This window comes from Mobula birostris, chromosome 16 (genome assembly GCF_030028105.1).
Source record: "Mobula birostris isolate sMobBir1 chromosome 16, sMobBir1.hap1, whole genome shotgun sequence".
Lineage (NCBI taxonomy): Eukaryota > Metazoa > Chordata > Chondrichthyes > Myliobatiformes > Myliobatidae > Mobula > Mobula birostris.
Window position 1 is genome coordinate 48790567 of NC_092385.1, and position 25595 is coordinate 48816161.

The following is a 25595-nucleotide window of genomic DNA, read 5'->3' on the forward strand; positions in this document are numbered from 1 at the left end:
CACCTGTGAGATGACTTTCCAGAGTTCATACCCGCACCTCTTGTAGCATTCTTGATTTCCAAACTTGAATACCTCTGATCTGACCCTCAGCAAATTCCGGATTTCATGGTTCATCGAGGGCTTCTGATTGGCATAAACTCTGAACAATTTTGTGGGGATACACTCAACTTAAGCTGTTTTAATAAAGTCTGTTATGACCCTGGTGTGGTCATTTAGATCCTTAGATGAGTGCTTGAACACAGGCCAGTCCAGTGACTCAAGGCAATCTGTAACCATTCCTCTGACTCCCAAGACCACCTCTTAGTTGTTTTGATCTCTGGAGCCTTGCTCTCTGTGTATGCAGGTAGTAGGAGTACAGCCAAATGGTCTGATTTGCCAAATTGTACACTTGGAAAGGAACAATAGGCATTTCTTATCATTGTGTAGCAGTGGTCTAGTGTGTTGGGACCTTCAGTGCAACAAGTTACGTGCTGGTGATAATCGGGCAGGGATTTCTTCAAATAGGCCTGATTAAAGTCATTGACAATAATTTGAAATGTGTCAGGATGGGCTGTTTCTTGCCTGTAGGCGACATTGTACAGTTTTGCAAGTGTTTGCTTATAATCAGTTGCTTGCTTATTGGCTTCCAGTCAAGATGGCGCCTGCTCCAATGTTCCTTGACATCTTTTGGATAGATTATGGAAAGATATATTTCACTTCTTTTATGTTTGTTTTTCATCTTGAATGTGATTCTGGAACTGCTGGAGTCTGTGATTTGAGGTTTGGAAATCATTTGGATGTTTCAGTGCTCTGCAATCTCCAAGGGGATTCTGGGAGGCAGAGGCAGCATGCGGGAACCTCATAATGAGAAGGCTGCGAGCTGATGTTTGACTCCATTTCACCAATTAAAGCTTCCATTGTTAGCCGATTGAAGTCTTTTTATCGCTGGTGAGATTGCTCTGCTGCTGGAGAGGGGTGACTGCCTTTCATCACTGGTGAGATCCCTCTGATACAGAAAATGAGAATGTTGCCCAGGTTTTCTGCATTTTGGATGTGGACTTGGACTGAGGACCATTTTTATGTTTTTTTTATATTCTGTGCTTTTCACCCGATCTTTCTTTGTATGTGGGGGAGGAAGATTTCGGGGTCAACATACCAGTTTTTTTGGGTTCATTTTTTGTGGAAGAAGGAGGGATTTTGGGGTTGATGATCGTGCTGCCTTTCTTTTCTTTCTTGGTTTCATGGCTGTCTGGAGAAGTAGAATGAAGAATTTCAAAGTTGTATACTTTGATAGTAAATGAACCTTTGAACCTTTGAATCTTCGGTGGTATATAAACTGCGGTCAGGATCACAGACGAGAAATCCTGAGGCAAATAGAATGGTCTACATTTAATAGTTAGGTGCTGTAAGTCTAGAACAAGAAGTCGACATAACCCCCATGTCTGAGCGCCAAAAGGACTAGACTAAAAATCACACACTGCCGCCTTTTTCCTTACTGGAGTTTGCGGTTCAATCCATACTGAAATCTAATCCAATGGCTGCATCCAGTGTGTTCTCTGTTACCAAGACTCAAGGCACTTTTCAGCCAAGGGAAACATTTGAACCCTGTAAGAATTTTGCCAGCTTCAACAAAGTTACTCATTCCTTAAACCACAGCTCAAACTTTTCCATCTCTTGGCATTCCCATTATCCCATAATCAAACAGGAGGGTGGGAGGGGGAACTTTGTTATATTTCCTTAATGGAGGTATGTGCTACTTTAAATGAGACCAAAACTGAGCACTCCAAATGCAGTCTCATATAACTGTAATAAGATATTTCTGTATTTGAATCTTCTCACAACAACAGCCAATATATCATCTACCTTCCTTTTCACTTGTCAGCCCTACACATTAGTTTTCAGTGATTTGTATACTAGAACATCTGGGTCCCTTTGAACATCTGCCTTTCCTAATCTGTCACTCTAAAATCATTCCACATTTGTTTCCTGCACTAAAATACATGCCTTCACAATTTCTTCACATATATTCTTCATGGCATGTTCTCACAACTCAGTTAGCTTGTCCATTATCTCCTTGAACTCTTTTCACCTTCCTCCCAAGTCACAATCCCACCCTGATTTGGTTTCATCGTGAACTTGGTCATTTTGGATCCTCAGCTAAATTGTTGATAAAACTGGTGAACAGCATTGGCCAGACACCTGCCCCTGAGTTATCCCATAGGTCACAGTCTGTCAACATGAGGGAGACCCAATTCCTGTCTGTTAATCACAGAAGACTCCTTTTGAGATCTTGATCAGATTCATTTCAAAGATTTCAAAGGTACATTTAATGTCAGAGAAATGTATAAAATATACATCCTGAAATGCTTTCTCTTCACAACTATCCATGAAAACAGAGGAGCACCCCCAAAGAATAAATGACAGTTAAATGTTAGAACCCCAAAGTACTCACCAGCTCTCCTCCCTCCCGCGCGGAAGTGGCAGCAAGCAACGATCCCCCTCCCCCACCAGCTAAAAAAAGCATTGGCACTCACCACCGAGCACTCAAGCATGCAGCAAAGACACAGACTTGCAGTACTCCAAAGGCTACTCATTCACCCAGTATTCAACATACTGATTCTCTCTCTCCCTATTATGGGAGAAAAAGGTGTCCCCGTTTCACAGTGAGAGGGGAGACATAACAAACAACTCACTGGTTTACGATGTTAAAAGTCCGTTGTGTCACTTTTCCCGAGCTCTGTGCCCAAAGATCTCAGGTTTCTGAGTGCCCAGCCAAGGATATTCTAACTCCCATGACACACTGATCTCCTGCTGTGACACTGATCTTTGATCTGCCTGTCTCCAGAGCCATGAAGTCTCGGACCTTCAAAGGCAAGTGAAGCTCTTAGGCCGCACCCTTAGCACGTCAAATAATGGCTAGTTGTGAAACCCCCGGGAGCAGGTCCCATTCCCGCAAAGAACCGTAGTCAATGTGTAACTCCAGGTCAGGGTCTTCAAAGGAACCCTGAAAGGGAAAATAGAGATATTAAAGATAGAAATAGAGCTGTTTCGAAGATGTAAGCAAAGGAGTCGTCGTTAGGTGCCATTGACTCTCCTAAGCTTCAAGGTTAAAATCAAAATAAATGTATTATCAAAGCATATATATGTCACCATATACTACCTTGATATACATTTTCTTGCAGGCGTTTATAGGAAAATAAAGAAATGCAACATAATTTATGAAAAAGCTATACATAAACTAACAACTGATGTCAAAAGACGACAAACTGTACTAACAAATAAATAATACTGAGAACATGATTTATAGGTTCCTTGAAAGTGAGTCTATAGGCACAAGAGATTCTGCAGAAGCTGGAAATCCAGAGCAACACACACAAAATGGTGGAGGAACTCAGCAGGTCAGGTAGCATCTATGGGAATTAATAAACAGGTGAAGTTTTGCACTGCGACCTTTCATCAGGTCTGGAAAGGAAGGGGGGAAATGCCAGATTTACAAGATGAAGGAAAGGAGGGAGGACAAGATGGAAGGTCATAGGTAAAGCCAAGTGGGTGGGGGACAGGGGATATGAAGTAAGAAGTTGAGAAGTGATAAGTGGAAAAGACAAAGGCCAGAGAGGAAGGAATCTGATAAGAGAGGAGAGTGGATCATGGGAGAAAGGTAAGGAGAAGGGACAACAGGCGGAGATGATAGGCAGGTGAGGAGAAGAGGCAAGAGGCCAGAGTAGTGAAATGAAGAAGAGGGAAAGGGAGGGAAAGAATTACAGAAGTCGGAGAAATTGTTGTTCCTACCATCGAATTGGAGCAAGACCTCAATGGAATTTTAGGTCTTGCTCCTCCAGCCTGAGAGTGGCCTTATCGTAGTAGAAATGGAGGCTATGGACTAAGTAGAATGAGGATAGGAATTGAAATGTTTGGCCACTGGGAAATTTTGCTTTTTGCATTTGGAGCTGAAGTACTCGACAAAGCGGTCCCCAATCTATGTCAGGTCTCACTAATGTAAAGGAGGCTACATTGGGAGCACTGGATACGGTAGACAACCCCAACAGATTAACAGATGAAGTGTTGCTTCACCTAGAAGGACTGTTTCAGGCACTGAATGGATGTGAGGGAGGAGGAAAATGTGCAGGTGTAACACTTTTGCCATTTGTAGGGATAAGTGCCAGGAGGGACATTAATGAAGAGGGATGAATGGACAAGGGAAACACAGAGGGAGTGATCCCTGCAGAAAGTGGTGAGTTGGTGGGGTGGGGGGGGAGTAAAGATGTATTTGGTGGTAGGATCCCTTTGAAGATGGTTGAAGTTGCAGAAAATAATGTGCTGGATATAGAGGCTCATGGGGTGCTAGGTGAGGACAGGAGGAACTCTATCCCTGCTAAGCCACAGAGAAGATAGCGTGATAGCGGATGTCCAGAAAATGGAGGAAATGCCGTTGAGGGCAGCATCAATGGTGGAGGAAAGAAACCCTGTTCTTTGAAGAAGGAGGACATCTCTGATGTCCTGGAAAGGAAAGCTTCATCCTGGGTACAGGTGCAGCGAAGAAATAGGAACTGAGAATGGCATTGTTACAAGAGACAGGGTTGGGTGAGTTTATAGGTTGTGGAATTAGTTCAGAGATGAGGAGAATAAAATTATCCAAGCTGGTTCATGATGGCACTGACTGTTCTTGACTTGGTGGTGTGTGATCTAAGGCACCTGTACCTCCTGATCAATGGTTGTAGTGAGTGTAGAGCATGGCATGGGTGTGGACTTACTGTCCAACTCCAAGGGATTTACAGGAAGTTTGTTTTAGTAACTGTTTCCCAGGAGGGTGTAGATCAGCTGAGACCGTGTAAAAAGAGACAATCCAGTTGTCAGGAAAGTTTTCACCCCTTCTATTTGATTGATATTCATGAGGTTGAGGTTGGCCAATCTTCATGTTGAATTTTATTGTTAAAGGGCGTATATACCAAAAGTATAAATACCATTAAAGTAAGCTTTTTGCAGCAGCTGTATAGTATATTACAGACATCAATTACTATAAATTAGACATAACTTACATGACAAAATAAACCAAAATATACATAGCAATATTTGTGCAAAGTAAATATAGTCTGAGCTAGAATATAAGTTTTTCAAATTGATCCAAGAATCTAATGGTTCTGGGGAAGAAATGATTGAACATTGAGATGTAGGCCTTTAGGCTTTTTAAACTCCTGTCTGAAGGCAGCAATGAGAAGAAGACATGGCCGGACTGTAGGGATCCTTAACTGAGACATTACATTTTATACATATCCTCAGTGGTAGGGAGTCCAGTACCCATGCAGGAATCGGATGCATTTTCAGTTTTTTCTGTAGGAGAATCCAGTCAGTGATACAGGTTAACTGCTAATTATGCTGTTGTTATCACACTACTTATAGAGGTAAAGTCTTCACCTTGTGCTCCCACCATTGACCCAGCTGTTACAATGTTTTTGCCATTCACAAATTAATGAGCAAATCAAATGTGTGTGTGTGTGTGTGTGTGTGTGTGTGTGTGTGTGTGTCTGAATGTATGTATGTATGTATGTATGTGTATATATATATTCAATTCAAATGTCACAAAAACTTTCTGATGTATGTCTTTTACTGAAATAGTGTCCTTTCCTTGCCATATCTGCAGCCATCCAGGTTAATCATTACTGTAATGTGCTTGTTGAATAAAAATTCTGCTCTATTTAAAGTCATATCACTCATATCATAATGGAATGAAATTTTGTCTTCTGAAAGTCTTCCCAAGCATTAGCTTTAACAAAAGCATTTGAATGCATATGTAAAATAATCCCACTAGAATTATTTAACCAGTGATCAATTCTAACATGGCCAAAATTCTTCTGTCAGTGCAAATTATTGCATCTTTAATCTAACTGTTTTGTGTTTCTTGGACCTTTCTTCTTAACAAAATGGAGATGCATTTTGTTTGTGATTTTCTTTCTCTAGTATTCCTTCAAACCCCTAACCTTCTCATTTTAATGTACAATGTGTTGTTTCGTTCTTCAAGCAAGTTAATTTCTTTTTGGGGAGTTGCCCTATGGTGATTTGCTGTTGGGTTCTCCATCAAAAATCAAACAGTTTTACGTGCAGGTCTGTCAGCCCTGTGTCTCATTGAGAGTGTGTGCAATCAGTGATATGTTAAGGATGTTACCCAATTCCAAGAACATACATGGTGTTGAGATTAGCTTCAAGTTGATGACCCTGTGATGGGGCAGAATTACATTTCATCTTACCAGATTTCATCTATCGAAGGATGATTGAGTACATGTTTCCCTTCTTTATTAAACTGCGGTCCTTTAGGTCACACATTCCCTCAGTTGACTTGTGCAGTTTGCAATATCCAGCAGAAAAATGTCTAGAAATGGGGTTACGTAGCATCATCTTTATTCCGCAAAACATAATTGAAAATTGATCTTACGCAAAGTACTTTCACCTATCAAGTCATGCCAAATGAGAAATTGGACAAGAAAATTGGAGCCACATTGTGTCCAGGGTGTAATTACCTGGCCTCAGAGGTAATTACTGGGAGGCTTGTGGATAAGTAAAATACATTATCCTTAAGTCTCCCACCCAGACTCACTGCCTGACTGCATGGTCTGCCAGGCTGTTGCCCTCCTCCTCTGCAACTAATCGCAGTGGCAAATAGAACAAGGTATTAATAGTGGTAAAGTGAATAATCATTGACTATGTATATACTACAAAGGGATAAATGTGGTTTAAAATGAATCTGCTCATAGGAGCTCTCCGTAAATCTGATGTTTCATTTCTTCCCCAATGACTGAAGTTCCAAGGCTCTCCTCACACACCACCTGCAGCAGATACAGCTCTGACCGGGCTTCTGTCAAGTCCAACCTTAGGACAAAGAACTGGACAAAACATATTCGTCCAAGGCAATTGCCTGATTTATTGCAGATAAGGTTCTCAGTCACAAATGTAAGTGAATTTTGATGCAGAACAGCAATGAAGTTAGGATGGATGTTAGAATTTGCAACAGTAGGGAAAGGATGGTTGATTTTTTTTTAAGTAAGCTTATTTGTCACATGTACATCAAAACATTGAAATACACAGTAAAATGTGTTCTTTGCATCAGTGACCAACACGCAGTCCGAGATGTACTGGGTGCAGCCAACAAGTATTGCCATGCTTCTGTTGCCAACATAGATAGCACGCCCTTTACTAACCCTAGCTCATACGTCTTTGGAATGTGGGAGGAAAATCAAGCATTCCAAGGAAACCCACACAGTCATGGGGAGAACATACGATCTCCTTACAGGTAGCGGCAGAATTGAACCCTGATCTTACAGCTGACACTGCTATAGTGTTAAGCTAGCTGTGATACTACCACACTGCCCCCATTTTGATAAATAAACAATTGAAAGGTTTGTAAGATATTAAACAGCAGAATTACAGAGAGTTTGTAAGAAAAGATTCATTTCAAATCACATTAATCCATTCATTGCATATATTCAATGAGTATTAATCACTTGTTCTATTTACCACTGCCATTAGTTGCCATTAATAAAAAAAATGTTTGTTTAGAAGCTCTGTGCTGTTCGGTTGCAATATACCTGAAGTCATTGCATTCTGTGTGTTGTATCATTATTCATTCTGAATTCTCTGTGTAAGATGTTGCTTTTGTCTTAGTATTAAAATTAAACCATTTGTCACTTCATCCACACCCAACAGAACTGTTTGTTTCCACTTCAGAGCTTCTGTTATCTTACAGAGCTTGTTGATTAAGTCACTGAAGTAAACATACTTTTAAACAAAGTTCTATCCACCATTCCAAAAATCTGTCAACTGTGCACTGCATCTATGCTTACTCCCAAATAACCCGCATAAATTTCTTATGAGTTAAAATGACCTGTTCTTGACTCTTTACTTATGGAGTATAGGGCAATTTAATGTGGTGTTCAGGCAGTCCTGAGTAATGCGAGGTGATAACTGCTGGATATGGTGTTAAAATCAAGATTTGCAGAAATAGATGTAAAATATCCCGCACCACTAATTAAGAAGAAATCTCACTCTCATTCTCTGTCTGCTTCACAAGCAAGAGAAAATATGCAGATACTGGAAATCCAAGCAGTGCACACAAAATGCTGGAGGATCTCAGCAGGCCAGGTCACATCTATGGAAAAGAGTACAGTCGACATTTTGGGCCGAGACCCTTCATCAGGACTGGAAAAAAAATGATGAGGATACAAACACTTGTGTGTGTATTGCTTTGTCTGCTTGCTATGGCCAACGTCTCTTGTTCAAACAATGTAGATCATCTATTATAAACACTGGAGATTCTGCAAATTTATCAGGAATTTGTCAGGACCCTTTGTTAGTCCTGATGAAGGGTCTCGGCCCGAAACGTCGACTGTATCTCTTCCTATAGATGCTGCCTGGCCTGCTGCGTTCACCAGCAATTTTTATGTGTGTTGCTTAAAATTCCAGCATCTGCAGATTTCCTCATGATCAGATTTATCTGTTAGAGTGCTGCTTGTGTGACAATACTGTGGACAGTTTGTTAGGGTGTGATGGATCATAAAACACTTAAGAACATCTGGAGATGCTGCATTAATTTAAGTCTTTTCTATTGTATTGATTTTAATTAAGACACTGAGTTTCCAAACTTCTAGTTCTATTGTTACACTATACTTGCTGTGAAAAAATTAATATTGTGCAATTTCTGTAATTATGTGATGGGAAGCTGTCAGTCTAATAGAAACATACTTATCTCTTACTAAGTAATTATTATAATCAGTGATGAGAGGCAAATTAACGTAGATCTCAGGTATTGGATATCAAAGGTAGTGACCTTATTTCCTATAAATCAGGAGGGGTTCAGCTTCAGGAACATTGTTGAGGGCCAATTACCACTGATTGAAGTCAGATTACTTAGAAATGTATTACGGATAGCCTACTGACAGATCTGTTGTGGTATCATTTTTCACTTAAAGGTAAGATTCATTTGGAAGTAGCACTGAACAATACTGTCTGTGACATTATTTTAGAGGTTAACCAACCAATATGGGAAATCCAATTTATATGAATTGTTTATTTCTTGGTGCTCTCACCTGGTGGTTAGGAACCAGCTGGGGAAATACTTAGAGATTTTGTTACTGAAATTTGCAGCTTCCTTTAACATTTCAGCTTCTTTTTATTCTAGTCAACAGTGAATATTTACAAAGTTTGCCAGTTTTCTATGGCTTTTACAATAAAAGAAAATGCCAAATATTTCTCCCAAAGATCAGAGTTAGGTTTTCAATAATATCGTCAACAACACTAAAGAGCATCTGACACATAGTAACATACAGTAGCGTGTAAAAGTCTTAGGTTCATGTAAAAAATACTGTAAATTGAAGATGCTTTCAAAAATAATGAAATGAAAAGTTTATAAATAGCAAAAAGAAATCTATAAAGAGCAGTGAACAGTAAAAAAGTAAATTGATTCAATATTTGGTGTGACCACCCTTTGCCTATAAAACTGCATCAATTCTCTTAGGTTCATTGCCGTGCAGTTTTATAAGACAAGCATCTTGCAGATCTTGCCACAGTTCTTCTGTAAACTTTGGCTATCTCGTTTGCTTCTGTCTGTCCAGGTAATCCCAGATAGCTTCAGTGATATTGAGACCAGGGCTCGATGGAGGCCATACCATCTGAAACCATCGGGTGCCTAAGACTTTTGCACAGTACTGTATGCTAAGGCATATTGCAGGAGCAAGCTTACATTCTTTGCTTTCAGTTTTAGAGAAAATTTATTTTAAAAGACTAGGAAGCAAGTGTCACTGCATTATTTCTGAAACTTGGCTGTGTAATCCATCAGTCATTTGTTTGACTTGCAGACACTGCAGGTGATGATTGATACAGAGCTTTGTCCTGACAACGCAGAGTGAAGTGAACTTCCTCCTACAAACATGATGTTAATACATATATAGGTAGATCAGAGATGCTCTGCTTAGCCACTCATTTATCATAGCAGGCTGAACTAAACCCATGAAAGTGTGTATCTGTTTTCTTTTACTCTCCATGTTAATCAAAATATTTAAACATAATTTAATTTCAAAAATGTAAATAGAGTCATTAAGTAGGAGACAATATAAAAGTCTTTTCCCACATACATTATTTGACTTTTGCTCCTGTGCTCCTTTTAACTTATTAGTGTGTTAAGGATTAAGTACCAGCTCAATATATTTTTACAGTTCTCTGTTTATATCTCTTTCCCTCTTTTCCTTCTCCATATCTCTCCCTTCTTCATTACCTCCACATCATCTTCAATGTGACATTTCCAGCAGCATTTGGTGGGCATTCTAACACAAAACATAACCCAAGACTGAAATTAGTTGGGATTAATAGCTGCCTTTCCCACTCTGCAGTAACCTAAAGTTAGTCTTCCAGTCATTTCAAATGTTAGCTATTAACGATGTTGTGAATCATAGTTTTTCTTTCTGATGAAGCTTTTCTTAGTAATATAAATGTTAAGGAATTGCAAATGGTAAGCACACCTGTTGGCTAATGACATCAGATGTACCATATGTGATGAACTAAAATCTTCACTGTTCATTAGAAATGAACTTGCTAATAAACGTTCTCTAGGCCAGATTGTGCTGTATTGCAGATGGAAGTTCTGTCAGAAACCGCCCACCCACTGCCACTCATCGCATATGTGACATCTCCATCAGTGCGCTTTAGCACAGGAGCATGTAACCTGCTGGCAATCGGAAGTATTAGCACCTAGACTCTTACTCCATTTTGCTAGACTCATGGTTAACTTCACAATTAAAAGACTCCTGGACAGTTCTGGAACATAAATAGGAGATGTTCAGAGGGATAAAGGACAGACACAGAGAAAAGCTTAGATAGGCATTTTGATTGGCATGGAGAAGTTGGGCTAGGGAGCCTGTTTCTGTGCTGTATTTCTCTATGACTTTAACTCTTGGTGCAGCTTTGAAATACACTGAGCTGAGGGGGGCACTGCCGCAAGTTGTGTTCTGTACCTTAGCAAGTGGTGATCCCATTCATGTGAAAGGGGACTCCGACTTTCACAAAAAATGTCCAGGATTTTTTTCTTTATTTCACTTTACATTTATTTGTTAAGATAATGTACAGTTGTAGCATGCCTTTAGCTAACTTCACAATTTAATAGCTTTGAATAGAGTTTTCTTTAGCATCCGTTGGTTTTGAAATGTTCCAAGTGCTAAAGAGTGAGAAGTGCTTTGGCGGCAGCGAACTATTGGAAATAATCAGGGCTGTGCTGGGGTCAGGGCCCCATATAATGTGACATGGGTGCCACATGTGTTCTGTTAATCATATTGGCACTTGATAGTGGACTGTGCAGGTCTGGACTGGAAATACCAATTAGACTGGTGAATTTAGTGAAAAGCGGAGACATGAGATGACATTGTATAAAGCTTATCTGCAGTGCTTGAGAGGTTGCGAGGCATTAATTAATACTTGGGTATTGTTAAAATTGTACTTTGTAATAATGATATAAATGGGATGATTGCTGTCAGTCACACTGTTATTTTCATAGCCAAATCTAGGCCAATGTAGTTACGTAATTTTTTAAAAATATTCATGTGTTCAGAAAGTTTCACAGGTGGTTGCATATTTCCCTTGACAATTAAATAATTTGAATACCAGTGTGATGAACAAAGTACATGTGATTTAAAAATATCCATTGCTCCAGTGTGCTGCTCAAAACTTAAGGGGAAATTATACATTGCTGATAACACTAAATTTTAAATATATTACTCTGTTATTACCTTGTTATATTTCTGAACATTTTCTTATGGTAATTGTTTCTGGCATCTTAATTCCTAATGTAAGTTAATTACTAGATTACACATATTGTGATTGCACATCTCCTCAGACTAACACACCTGCACTGAGAGAATAGCTGAATGTGTGACCAATGCATTGGACGTGTTCTCACCCTCAGGATACACAGTTGCCAAAGTTTTATAGTATAGCTTTTTTACACGACAATTACAGACGTATTAAATGAAGCATTTTTGTGCTCTATGGAAATTTATGGAAAATCATATGCTGGCCCCCTAAAGCAAAATTCTGATTAGATGTAACATCTGAGCACAAGGCATAAACAGTTGAGGATTCCTATAAACATGTGTCTATTGACAGGATAAATGAGGGGAACCACAGTCTTTTTTTACTATGTCAAAGTAAGTACTTAACGGTATGGTATGATCTGTCTCGATGCATATAAAACAAAATCTTTCCACTCTATCTTGACACATGTGACAGTAATAAACCAATACCAATACCAATACCCAGTAATCTTGACATGAGCCTTTAGATTTTCATGCTAAGTTTTGAAGTTTACTGTCATCTAGAAAAATTGAAAGTATTTGGAGTTAAACTCAATCATTTCACAATCAGATTTCTGGTTCATTTGGAGAGAACAAAAATGTGCAAAATGGTTTTGCCGACCAACTGAGGCAACGTGTTACTAGGTTATTTAAGGATAATGGTCATTTAGCGAATTATGGTCACAGCTGCTGTATTGTTCCCAAGCTGAGCAGTGGGAAGTAAGTCAATTGTTAAAGTGCATTTTCTTTGCGTACTTCCGCATTAAAGGCTTCTCTGAAGTTGAAGAGGGAGGAGTGAGACTATTTTCCCCATCTACATAAAGTTCTTCTCTGGTCCACCTCTGTGCCACTTGTGACCCAGACAAGTTGAAGACTGAACAAAGGCACCATCTTGCTCTGAGCTGTTTAAGATAGGGATGCTACAAATATTGGTAGTGGGCATAAGACCTTACTTCAGCTAAGTAACTCGGGTTAGGTAAATGAATACTCAAATCTTGATTAATTCAAACTCGCACTTTATTGTATCAACGCAAATATTCCATGTAAACATGTTCTGATTGACACAGGGTCAATACTTTAGGTCATTGAATGCTGTTGTTCTTTCAGTATTAATATTCACCCAGACCCTTGCTCTAACTTCTCCAACTTGTAAGATTGAAGTAGGGGATTTCCTGTTGGCCAAACAATGATCCTTCTTCTCTCTGGCCCTGACATGGGGGTCTTTCTTGTGATAAGTGCTCACTCACTGCACATAAAAATCCTTCATTACTATTCTTATTTTTCTATCAGTTTTGAACCATTATACCTTGATTCCATTGATTCTGACTTAACTGGTCAGCCTGTGTCCACTTTCCATTGGTTCTGGCCCAAGGCTACAGATAATTTAACTCATTATTCTTAGCCCAAGTAAGGATTTGCCAGTGATGTTATTTCTTTGCTTCTCCCCGATTCCAACCGTTCAAACCAGTTATGGCCAGTTCAGCTCAGATACTGGTCTCAGCTTACTTCAGTTCATGGGCACAGACTATTCTTCTTATAACATAGAATGTTGTGCCGACCCTCAAACCCTGCCTCCCATATAAGCCCCCACCTTAGATTCCTCCATATACCTGTCTAGTAGTCTCTTAAACTTCACTAGTGTATCTGCCTCCACCACTGACTCAGGCAGTGCATTCCACGCACCAACCACTCTCTGAGTAAAAAACCTTCCTCTAATATCCCCCTTGAACTTCCCACCCCTTACCTTAAAGCCATGTCCTCTTGTATTGAGCAGTGGTGCCCTGGGGAAGAGGCACTGGCTATCCACTCTATCTATTCCTCTTATTATCTTGTACACCTCTATCATGTCTCCTCTCATCCTCCTTCTCTCCAAAGAGTAAAGCCCTAGCTCCCTTAATCTCTGAACATAATGCATACTTCCTAAACCAGGCAGCATCCTGGTAAATCTCCTCTGTATCCTTTCCAATGCTTCCACATCCTTCCTATAGTGAGGTGACCAAAACTGGACACAGTACTCCAAGTGTAGCCTAACCAGAGTTTTATAGAGCTGCATCATTACATTGCGACTCTTAAATTCTATCCCTTGACTTATGAAAGCTAACACCCCATAAGCTTTCTTAACTACCCTATCCACCTGTGAGGCATCTTTCAGAGATCTGTGGACATGTACCCCGAGATCCCTCTGCTCCTCCACACTACCAAGTATCCTGCCATTTACTTTGTACTCTGCCTTGGAGTTTGTCCTTCCAAAATGTACCACCTCACACTTCTCCGGGTTGAACTCCATCTGCCACTTCTCAGCCCACTTCTCCATCCTATCAATGTCTCTCTGCAATCTTTGACAATCCTCTACACTATCTACAACACCACCAACCTTTGTGTCGTCTGCAAACTTTCCAGCCCACCCTTCTACCCCCACATCCAGGTCGTTAATAAAAACCACAAAAAGTAGAGGTCCCAGAACAGATCCTTGTGGGACACCACTAGTCACAATCCTCCAATCTGAACGTACTCCCTTCACCACCACCCTCTGCCTTCTGCAGGCAAGCCAATTCTGAATCCACCTGGCCAAACTTCCCTGGATCCCATGCCTTCTAACTTTCTGAATAAGCCTACCGTGTGGAGCCTTGTCAAATGCCTTACTAAAATCTATATAGATCACATCCACTGCACTACCCTCATCTATATGCCTGGTCACCTCCTCAAAGAACTCTATCAGGCTTGTTAGACATGATCTGCCCTTCACAAAGCCATGTTGACTGTCCCTGATCAGACCATGATTCTCTAAATGCCTATAGATCCTATCTCTAAGAATCTTTTCCAACAGCTTTCCCACCACAGACGTAAGGCTCACTGGTCTATAATTATCCGGACTATCCCTACTACCTTTTTTGAACAAGCGAAAAACATTCGCCTCCCTCCAATCCTCCGGTACCATTCCTGTGGACAACGAGGACATAAAGATCCTAGCCAGAGGCTCAGCAATCTCTTCTCTCGCCTCGTGGAGCAGCCTGGGGAATATTCCGTCATGCCCCAGGGACTTATCTGTCCTAATGTATTTTAACAACTCCAACACCTCCTCTCCCTTAATATCAACATGCTCCAGAACATCAACCTCACTCATATTGTCCTCACCATTGTTCCCTCTCATTGGTGAATACCGAAGAGAAGTATTCATTGAGGACCTCGCTCACTTCCACAGCCTCCAGGCACATCTTCCCACCTTTATCTCTAATCGGTCCTACCTTCACTCCTGTCACCTTTTTTTTCTTCACATAATTGCAAAATGCCTTGGGATTTTCCTTTACCCTACTCACCAAGGCCTTCTCATGCCCCCTTCTTGCTCTTCTCAGCCCCTTCTTAAGCTCCTTTCTTGCTTCCCTATATTCCTCAATAGACCCATCTGATCCTTGCTTCCTAAACCTCATGTATGCTGCCTTCTTCCACCTGACTAGATTTTCCACCTCACTTGTCACCCATGGTTCCTTCACCCTACCATTCTTTATCTTCCTGACTGGGACAAATTTATCCCTTACATCCTGCAAGAGATCTCTAAACATCGACCACATGTCCATAGTACATTTCCCTGCAAAAACATCATCCCAATTCACACCCGCAAGTTCTAGCCTTATAGCCTCATAATTTGCTTTTCCCCAATTAAAAATTTTCCTGTCCTCTTTGATTCTATCCTTTTCCATGATAATTATGAAGGCCAGGGAGTGGTGGTCACTGTCCCCCAGATGCTAACCAACTGAGAGATCTGTGACCTGACCCGGTTCATTACCTAGTACTAGATCTAGTATGGCATTTCCCCCGTCGGCCTGTCCACATACTGTGACAGGAATGCATCCTGGACACACTTAACAAATTCTGCCCCATCTAAACCCTTGGAACTAATCAGGTGCCAATCAACATTAGGGAAGTTAAAGTCACCCATGATAACAACCCTGCTATTTTTGCACCTTTCCAAAATCTGCCTCCCAATCTGCTCCTCTGTATCCCTGCTGCTACCAGGGGGCCTATAGAATACCCCCAGTAGAGTAACTGCTCCCTTCCTGTTCCTGACTTCCACCCATATTGACTCAAAAGAGGATCCTGCTACATTACCCACCCTTTCTGTAGCTGTAATAGTATCCCTGACCAGTAATGCCACCCCTCCTCCCCTTTTTCCTCCCTCTCTATCCCTTTTAAAGCACTGAAATCCAGGAATATTGAGAATCCATTCCTGCCCTGGTGCCAGCCAAGTCTCTATAATGGCCACTACATCATAATTCCATGTATGTATCCAAGCTCTCAGTTCATCACCTTTGTTCCTAATGCTTCTTGCATTGAGGTACACACATTTCAGCCCTTCTACCTTACTGTCTTTACACCGTTTATTCTGCTTCTCTTTCCTCAAAGCCTCTCTGTATGTTAGATCTGGCTTTACTCCATGCACTTCTTTCACTGCTCTATTGCTCTGGGTCCCATCCCCCTCGCAAATTAGTTTAAACCTTCCCGAACCATGCTAGCAAACCTGCATTATAAGCCTGCATTGACTCTTCTACCTTATCAAAGACCATCCTACTACTAATTAGTTAATTGGAAATTATCTCTGATTTAGCAGATTATTGTACTGTACACTTTCGATTACCTTAATCCAGCAATGATTAGTTCAAAAAAATGTTTGCAAAATGGTGGTCATAACAAAATGACAGCCTCCATTTCTTCCACCCCATGCTGACAACAGAGACTTTATTTTGTTACCAACTTGTCCGTTGTCCTTGACTTGTTCCCGCTAGCCGTTCCACAGATATTACATTTCTTCAGGCAAACAGGGATAATAAATGTTAGTAATTTGTGAATAACCTGAAGGGGAAATTAGGAGAAATTATTTTATCCATCTCACAAAGAACACCAGTCAAATGGATACTTTTTAAGGGGACACTGGATAGAAAAACACACTAAGAAAGAATAAATGATATTCTGGTTTAGGTAGAAAGAGAGTGGTGGGAAGGGACAGTGATGCAGAAACCATGAAAGACCAATTGGGTAAGCAATCTTCTTCAGTATTATTGATTCTGTATATGTGGTGAAACCACCTTCCCATCTAAGTTTTGAGTGGGGATAGATTGACCTAGAAACTCAATCACATGGAGCAGCTCTATACATGGACAAAGCAAAATGTGATCATGATTGTTTCCTTGTCATTTTCTCCAGCTCTTAAATTTGACTGGCTAATCTCTAGTGTGAATTATAAATCAGAATGTGACACATTATCATGTGACCATATCAAGTGATATTATTCCCTGTGTGCAAGGAAGCGGATGCACAATGTGTTAGGTCATGGTCGTGGTTGAAGTTTGCATCAGTGGGACCAAAATCAAAAACAGTCTTTGGTGCATTACACCAGTCAAACGGGGTGCTTGAAATGATGGTCTACAATTTCCTAAGTCATTGTGTATTAATGTTCCATTTTAATCTAAGGGCTCCTATTGCAATAATACAATAATCTATCAAAAAATGTGATTTGGAAATTAATGTGCTGTTTGATGTCCCTTCAGTGCACACTGCCACAATAAGCCTTGATATGCATTTTAACAGTAAAAGTGGCACTGTTGCTATGGTCACCATCATGATATGAAAAACCTTAAACTCTTTTAATTTGCCAGTATGATATATTGCAGATGTTTATCTGAGAACTCTATTTAATTTTATAAAAGTCTTTCTAGCACCCACACTAGACATCTGAAGTTGCTAAATGTTGAGTCAGGCAATGACTGATTGGAATTCACAGCGGGAACCTTTAATTTTCTTTTACACAGCAGCTGGATGCTGCTGGGAAATTGAGCATTTGGTATCTGTCCTTAATTGCTCTCTGGCTGAATGACAAGCTCGACCGCTTTGGAGGGCAATTGGAAGCCAACCACATTGTTGCAGGTTAGGAGTCATTAGGCCTGGTAATAATGAAAGATTCTCTTCCCTGAAGGATGCTGGTGAACCAGATGTCTTTTTACAACAATCGAGTGATCTTGTGATCATTATATTTATGCTATGCTTTTATTCCAGTTTTATAAAATTAGCCAGACCAAAGTCAACAGTTTAGCTTTTGTCAGAATCTCTACAATCTGTCTGATGATCCCATTTCTCCTTCCCAGCTCCAATTCCGTTATTCGTTTGCAGCTGCCTGTCACCAAGCCTAATGACAATGACTACATAATAAGTAGAAATGCAAGTTGAACTGAGCTTTCAGGTGATCTGATTCTGAGGTATTAAATGACAGATTTACTTCCTGCTGCCCTGTGGTCCTTACTAAACATTTGCACAAGTGCAGTGCTTGATTTCAGAATATAGGAGCAATTTAAGTTTATATCATGTGCGCAGGTACAGTAAAGTACAGGTACGGTGAAAAGCTTGCTTGCAGCAGCTCAGATGCATGCATATTTCAAACTCAGAAAATGTAAATTGTACAAGATGGTGAAGAAAAAAATGTGTGAAATAGGTGCAATCACTCGACTCAGGTATGATGTTCTCCTGGGGGATTGTTTATTGGTGGAACTTCGAATGGCTGTCGATGCTGATCGGGGATTGACAGATTTTGGTGCAGTGTGGGAAAGAGTAACTGGTGGCTATGGTGATATTAGTACAGAAAAAGACAGATACAAATTGATAGAGGTTCAAGATGTGGGCAACTGAGCTCCATTGCTGAGATTGGAGGTTAGTTCAAGAACGTGATGGCTGTGGGAATGTAGTTATTCCTGAATACCACATTACGTATTAACTCTTCCAGCACTGCCTTGGTTTAAAAAACAATATGCAAAAGTCAGTCAAAAGATAATCCATATCCATATGGATAATCCATAACTGAGGACCGTGAGGTCTACTGATGACACTGCTAATACCAGACTTTTTCATTTGCGTACTATTCACCTGAATGCAGCAAACAAAGATTTTGAAGAGCTCAATATGTCAGAATGTATCTTTGGAGAAAAATGAACAGTCGACGTTTCAGATCGAGGAGTTCTAACTGGACTGCTGAAAGGATTTGATGAAGTGCCTCGGCCTGAAACATTAAGTGTGTGTTTCCTCCCCCACTCTGCCTGTCCATTTCCTTTCATAGATGCTGCCTGACCAACATTTTGTTTGTTGTACCAGATTCTGTACAAACCAGCTGTGTGATGAAAATGGCACAACGGCGCCTCTTTCACCACAGACGGTTGAGGAAGTTTGGTATGGGCCCCCAGATCCTAAGAACTTTCTACAGGGGAACAATTGAGAGCATCCTGACTGGCTGCATCACTGCCTGGGATGGGAACTGTACCTGCCTTAATCGCAGGACTCTGCTGAGAGTGGTGCAGACAGCCCAGCGCATCTGTAGTTGTGAACTTCCCATGATTCAGGACATTTACAGAGACAGGTGTGAAAGAGGGCCCAAAGGATCACTCCAGCCACAATCTGTTCCAGCTGCTACCATCCGGGAAACTGTACCACAGCATAAAAGATTTTTACGCCTCATGTATATGTAGCCCCCTCAGCCAGCCTTGGGGTCGCTCGGCTCGCTACACAGTAACATAAAAGACGAAACCCCCTTACATATATGAAGGAGTGCCGGCTGGTGGTGTAGTGGCATCAGCGCTGGACTTTGGGGCAGAAGGTCCCGAGTTTGAATCCAGCCGGCTCTCTTGCACGCTTTCCATCAGTGCTGGCTTGGGCATCGAGTTAGAAACTCGGCCTCGTAAAAAAGAATTGCCTGCTACAGAAATATCAACAGCAAAAAGTTGATGGCCTCTGCTCTCTGAGTTTTAAGGCAATTTCTCTTTTCTGTTATATGGAGGATGTAAGAAATAAAGTCAAGTCAATTCAATTCAATTCAATTCCATCGCTTGTAGTTCCTTCAGAATTCAGAAGAATTTAGAATTCAGAATCAGGTTCAATATCACTGACATACAAAATGTCACAAAATTTGTTGTTTTGTGGCAGCATTACAGTGCAATACATATAAATACTATAAATCACAACAAGAAATATACAGTATACAGAAAATTAAATGAGATAAGTAGTGCAAAAAGAGATTTAAAATAGTGAGGAGGTTTTAATGGGTTGGTTTATTGCCTGTTCAGAAATCTGATGATGGAGGGGAAAAAGCTGATCCTAAAAAGTTGAATGTGTGTCTTCAGGCCCCTATACTCTCCTCTTGCAGTAAAAAGAAGACAGCACATCCTGGGCCTTTTGAAGATGTCCTTGATGCTGGGGAGGCTAGTGTCCATGATGAAGATGGTTCAGTTTGCAACCCTCTGCAGCTTTTTCTGATCCTGTGCAGAGGCCCCTCTACCCTAGATAGTGATACGTCTCCATTAACCTGACTACCTCATATTTTCTATGGAGGTTTGAGCAGGTATTTGTACTTTGACTTAAACTGTGTTCTACAAGAATGGAAGCAGGGATAGTCAGGAGGATAGTGTGCTCCATTCCTTCTGCACCTTTCTGCTGGGCTAACTTTAAACTTATCAGTTACAACTGGTGCTGGCCCATTGGCATGGTCGGGTATTGTAGCTGGATCACAGACAGGCAATTGGCCAACAGATACTTATTATTCCTCTGCACCATCGATATTGAACAAAAGTGTTCAGTTGAACATTATCCCACTACAGTCCTTAAAGAGCAATACATCTTCTCAACAAATGTCCCTTCATCAACCAATAGCATCAAAAGCCGATTAACTAGTCATTCATTCAAAGCTGGACCTCATTAAATGAGATTTGGAGCGAATAATAATCAGAAAAGATTGTGCAGTTGGCATTCTAGAAATGCAATGAGCTGCAATCTCTAAATGAAAAACTCCTTGCTCGTCTGTTATTATTAGGCATGCATTTTTTAAAAAAGATGTATTAACAATTCAGAGCAAACTTTATCTAGGCACAGATTTGATCAGGAAGTAATAAAAAAAGTTAAGTTGGTTACCTTAGATATTCAAGCTAACTAAAATGTAAAATATTCATAGTGTATATTCAGAGTTGATCATAATCTACTTGGTACATAATATATCACACCTTGCTTCACTTTGGTCCACTAAATGGCATACCTACTCTTGCATTAAATATATTGATCAGTGATCTTTACATCTGCCAATGTCAGTCAGGAAACTGGTAAAGGATGCTATAGACTTCGGCAAGGTCCAATTGAATTATATACAGGCCCCAATATTGGTAATTATCCAGTGCGTATATATATCTGAACACTTCATATTGATGGAAATCACAAATTGAAATTGACTTAGTTGGTTCTTTTCAAGTTTTGAACTCATTCGCAGTACTGGCCAGCAGTAAAGTTAATAAGATCAGTGGGAAATCATTACTCGAGTTACCCAGAAGATAATGGAAGGCTGTGTGTGATTGCGAGTTGCTGTTGAGCTCAGCCCCAGCAAAATACTGCAGGTGTTTTTCCACGCAGTACTATGCCCCAACCACTGTCTGTTTCCTCAGCAAACTTTCCTCCATTGTAAAACGACACGGGGCTATTCAGTGATTTTTGCCTTGATTAGCTCCATTTAAAATTCCTCAGAAGATTTTTTTTTGCGATACATGAAAGCCTTTGATAAGGCAGAATCAAACAACTTCTTTTTGTCTTCAATTGCATCACAATTACTAAATTCCCCCACTACTGATATCTGCAATGCCAATATTGACCAAGAACTCATTAGCTACTGTACATAATGAGGATGATTCTATACGAGAATAATTCTAGGATTGAAAAGGTTATCATGTGAGGAACATCTGGCAGCTCTTAGGCTGTATTCCCTGGAGCTCAGGAGAATGAGTGGGGATCTCATAGAAACATTCAGAATATTAAAAGGCCTGAACAGATTAGATATGGTAAAGTTATTCCCCATGGTAGGGGATTCGAAGACAAAAGGGCACAACTTCAGGATTGAAGCATGTCCTTTCTGAACTGAGATGTGGAGAAATTAAAGATGTGGAGTGTGGTAAATCTGTGGAATTTGTTGCAATGAGTGGCTGTGGAGGCCAAGTCATTGGGTGTATTTAAGGCAGAGATAGATAGGTTCTTGATTAGCCAGGGCATCAAAGGATATGGGGTAAAAGCAGGGGAGTGGGGATGACTGGAAGAATTGGATCAACCCATGATTGGATGGCAGAGCAGACTCAATGGGCTGAATGGCCTACTTCTGCTCCTTTATCTTATAGTCTTATGGTCTTATAAACAGAATCTAATGGTTCTGGTCAGTAGCTGAACATATAGTGGCATGATCCTCATGTGCTATTTTTCCATTTCTTCCAAGCAGAATTATCAAAGTATCCTCTTTTCCAGATGAAGGAAGTGACACCAAATTTCAACCATCCACCCAGTGCTGAATTGCAATTCATCAACAGTCCAAAAGTCATTGAAACCAAGTACAAGAGGGAAAAGGTATCAAATGCATAGGGGGCACCCTTGCTGATACTTCTCCTGAGGCTTTGTAAGGCATTGGTTAGACTGCACAACAGTTTTTGGACCCTTATTGAGGAAAGGATGTGCTGGCATTGGAGAATCTCCAGAGGAGGTTCATGAGAATGATCCTGGGAATGAAAGAGTTAACATATGAGCCTATACTCACCAGAGATTAGAAAAAAAATGAGTGGAGATCTCAGTAAAATCTATTGAATATTGACAGGCTAGATAGAATGAATGTGGAAAGGACGTTTCTTATAGTAAGGGAGTCTAGAACCAGAGGGCGCAACCGCAGAATAGAGAGCTGTCCATTTAGAAGGGAGACGAGGAAGAATTTCTTTAGTGAGAGGATGGTGAATCTGTGGAATTAGTTGCCACAAATAGCTGTGGAAGCTAGGTCATTGAATATATTTAATGTGGAGATTGATAAGTTCTTGATTAGTAAGGGCTTCAGATGTTATGGGGAGAAGGCAGGAGAATGGGGTTGAGAGAAATGATAAATCAGCCATGATAAAATGGCAGAATAAACTCAATAGACTGAACAGCTTAATTCTGCTCCTGTGTTTTATTCTCTTATGGTCTTCTTGATTTGGCCTTATTGTCACTGCCTCTTTGCTGGAGAGTTGAAATCATCAAATATCCTACTCAATTGTATTCCAAAAGTACATCCAGCACAACTTCTGTAGCAAATTAACATCAAATATCATCAATGTCTTTTTAAGAGAAACCAGGGTGGGCAATTAATGCTGCTGTCGTCAGTGACACCTATTTCCTATGATGAGCACCTCCTAGACAATGCTTATGCTTGCACCCAACTGCCGGTAAATAACCACCCTTTTCGTCCTTGCCACTCACATAAACGTGGAACTCCTGAGATTTCTGTGCAGACTCTGCTGAAAATTTCTCTGCTGCACTCCAACACTGGACCCTACGTGGAGTCCAGTAGCAGATTTGGTAATGCCAATTAACTTCTACTTACTAAGTTGAATGGATAAATTCAGTTACTTTAAAATGCATACAGTATATAGTGGGAATTAATAGTTAGGAATAAATTGGTAATTGCTGCTCAACTTAAGTAGTATCCATTTGGGAAGACATTAAAGGGAACAGGTAATACATGAATATCCTATTAAAGCAAAAGGGTTATCACAAAACCTTTTTGTGATACTCTATCACAAAACTCGGCGAGTAGCAGCGGAATGTAAGTACTAATGAGGACCTCTGAGCAATGGTAATAGAGCAAGTTTAAGAATGTTTAGAGCAATGAAGAGGAATTTCCTCCACAAGAAAGTGATGAGTCTGGAATATGTTGCCACTGGCTCTGTGGAGGCCAAGTCATTGGGTGTACTTTTGGTAGTGATAAATAAGTTTTTGATTGGTAAGAGGGTACACCACCTGGAATATTGTGTGCAGTTTTGGTCCCCTAATCTGAGGAAAGACATCCTTGCCATAGAGGGAGTACAAAGAAGGTTCACCAGATTGATTCCTGGGATGGCAGGACTTTCATATGAAGAAAGACTGGATGAACTGGGCTCGTACTTGTTGGAATTTAGAAGATTGAGGGGGGATCTGATTGAAACGTATAAAATCCTAAAGGGATTGAGCAGACCAGATGCAGGAAGATTGTTCCCGATGTTGGGGAAGTCCATAACAAGGGACCACAGTTTGAGGATAAAGGGGAAGCCTTTTAGGACCGAGATTAGGAAAAACTTCTTCACACAGAGAGTGGTGAATCTGTGGAATTCTCTGCCACAGGAAACAGTTGAGGCCAGCTCATTGGCTATATTTAAGAGGGAGTTAGATATGGCCCTTGTGGCTACGGGGATCAGGGGGTATGGACGGAAGGCTGGGGCGGGGTTCTGAGTTGGATGATCAGCCATGATCATAATAAATAGCGGTGCAGGCTCGAAGGGCCGAATGGCCTACTCCTGCACCTATTTTCTATGTTTCTATGTTTCTATGTTTATCATTACGCAGGTGGAGCCAGGAGAATAAGGGAAAAGAATCATCCATATTTGAATGGCAGAACAGAATTATTGGGCCAAATAGATTAATTCTGGTTTTATATCTTAGGGTGATTCACAATTTTTCAATTATTTCAATTTGCATTGATCTCCTGAATTATTTTGTAAGTGATTTAGTTTTTTTCAATGTTTGTTTTAGAAATAATGGTTTCTTTCAGCTTCAGAATCAGAATCAGGTTTATTATCACCGGCATGTGATGTGAAATTTGTTAACTTAGCAGCAGCAGTTCAATGCAATACATAATCTAGCAGAGAGAGAAAAATAATAATAATAATAAATGAAAAAACATAATAATAAATAAACAAGTAAATCAATTACGTATATTAAATAGATTATAAAAAATGTGCAAAAACAGAAATACTGTATATTAAAAAAAGTGAGGTAGTGTCCAAAGCTTCAAAGTCCATTCAGGAATCAGATGGCAGAGGGGAAGAAGCTGTTCCTGAATCGCTGAGTGTGTGCCTTCAGGCTTCTGTATCTCCTACCTGATGGTAACAGTGAGAAAAATGCATGCTCTGGGTGCTGGAGGTCCTTAATGAAAGACACTGCCTTTCTGAGACACTACTCCCTAAAGATGTCCTGGGTACTGTTTAGGCTAGCACCCAAGATGATGCTGACTAGATTTACAACCTTCTGCAGCTTCTTTCGGTCCTGTGCAGTAGCCCCCCCATACCAGACAGTGATGCAGCCTGTCAGAATGCTCTCCACAGTACAACTATAGAAGTTTTTGAGCGTATTTGTTGACATGCCAAATCGTTTCAAACTACTAATAAAGTATGGCTGCTGTCTTGCCTCCTTTATGACTGCTTCAATATGTTGGGACCAGGTTAGATCCTCAGAGATCTTGACACCCAGGAACTTGAAGCTGCTCACTCTCTCCACTTCCGATCCCTCTTTGAGGATTTATACGTGTTCCTTCGACTTGCCCTTCCTGAAGTCCACAATCAGCTCTTTCGTCTTACTGACGTTGAGTGCCAGGTTGTTGCTGCAGCACCATTCCACTAGTTGACCTATCTCACTCCTGTACGCCCTCTGGTCACCACCTGAGATTCTACCAGCAATGGTCGTATCTTCAGCGAATTTGTAGATGGTACTTGAGCTATGCCTAGCCACACAGTTGTGTATACAGATAGTAGAGCTAAGCACACACCCCTGAGGTGCACCAATGTTGATCGTCAGCGAAGAGGATATGTTATCACCAAGCCGCATAGACTGTGGTCTTCCGGTTAGGAAGTCAAGGATCCAATTACAGAGGCCCAGGTTCAACAACTTCTCAATCAGGATTGTGGGAACGATGGTATTAAGTGCTGAGCAATAGTCGATGAACAGCATACTGACCTA

At 40.6% G+C, this 25595-nt stretch overlaps 1 protein-coding gene across 1 annotated transcript in view; it reads left to right on the forward strand.

The window, feature by feature from the left end:
• Positions 1 to 25595, forward strand: part of LOC140211126 (metabotropic glutamate receptor 7-like) — a 786692-nt gene that overhangs the window by 759921 nt on the left and 1176 nt on the right. The gene's annotated exons all lie outside the window — the stretch shown is intronic.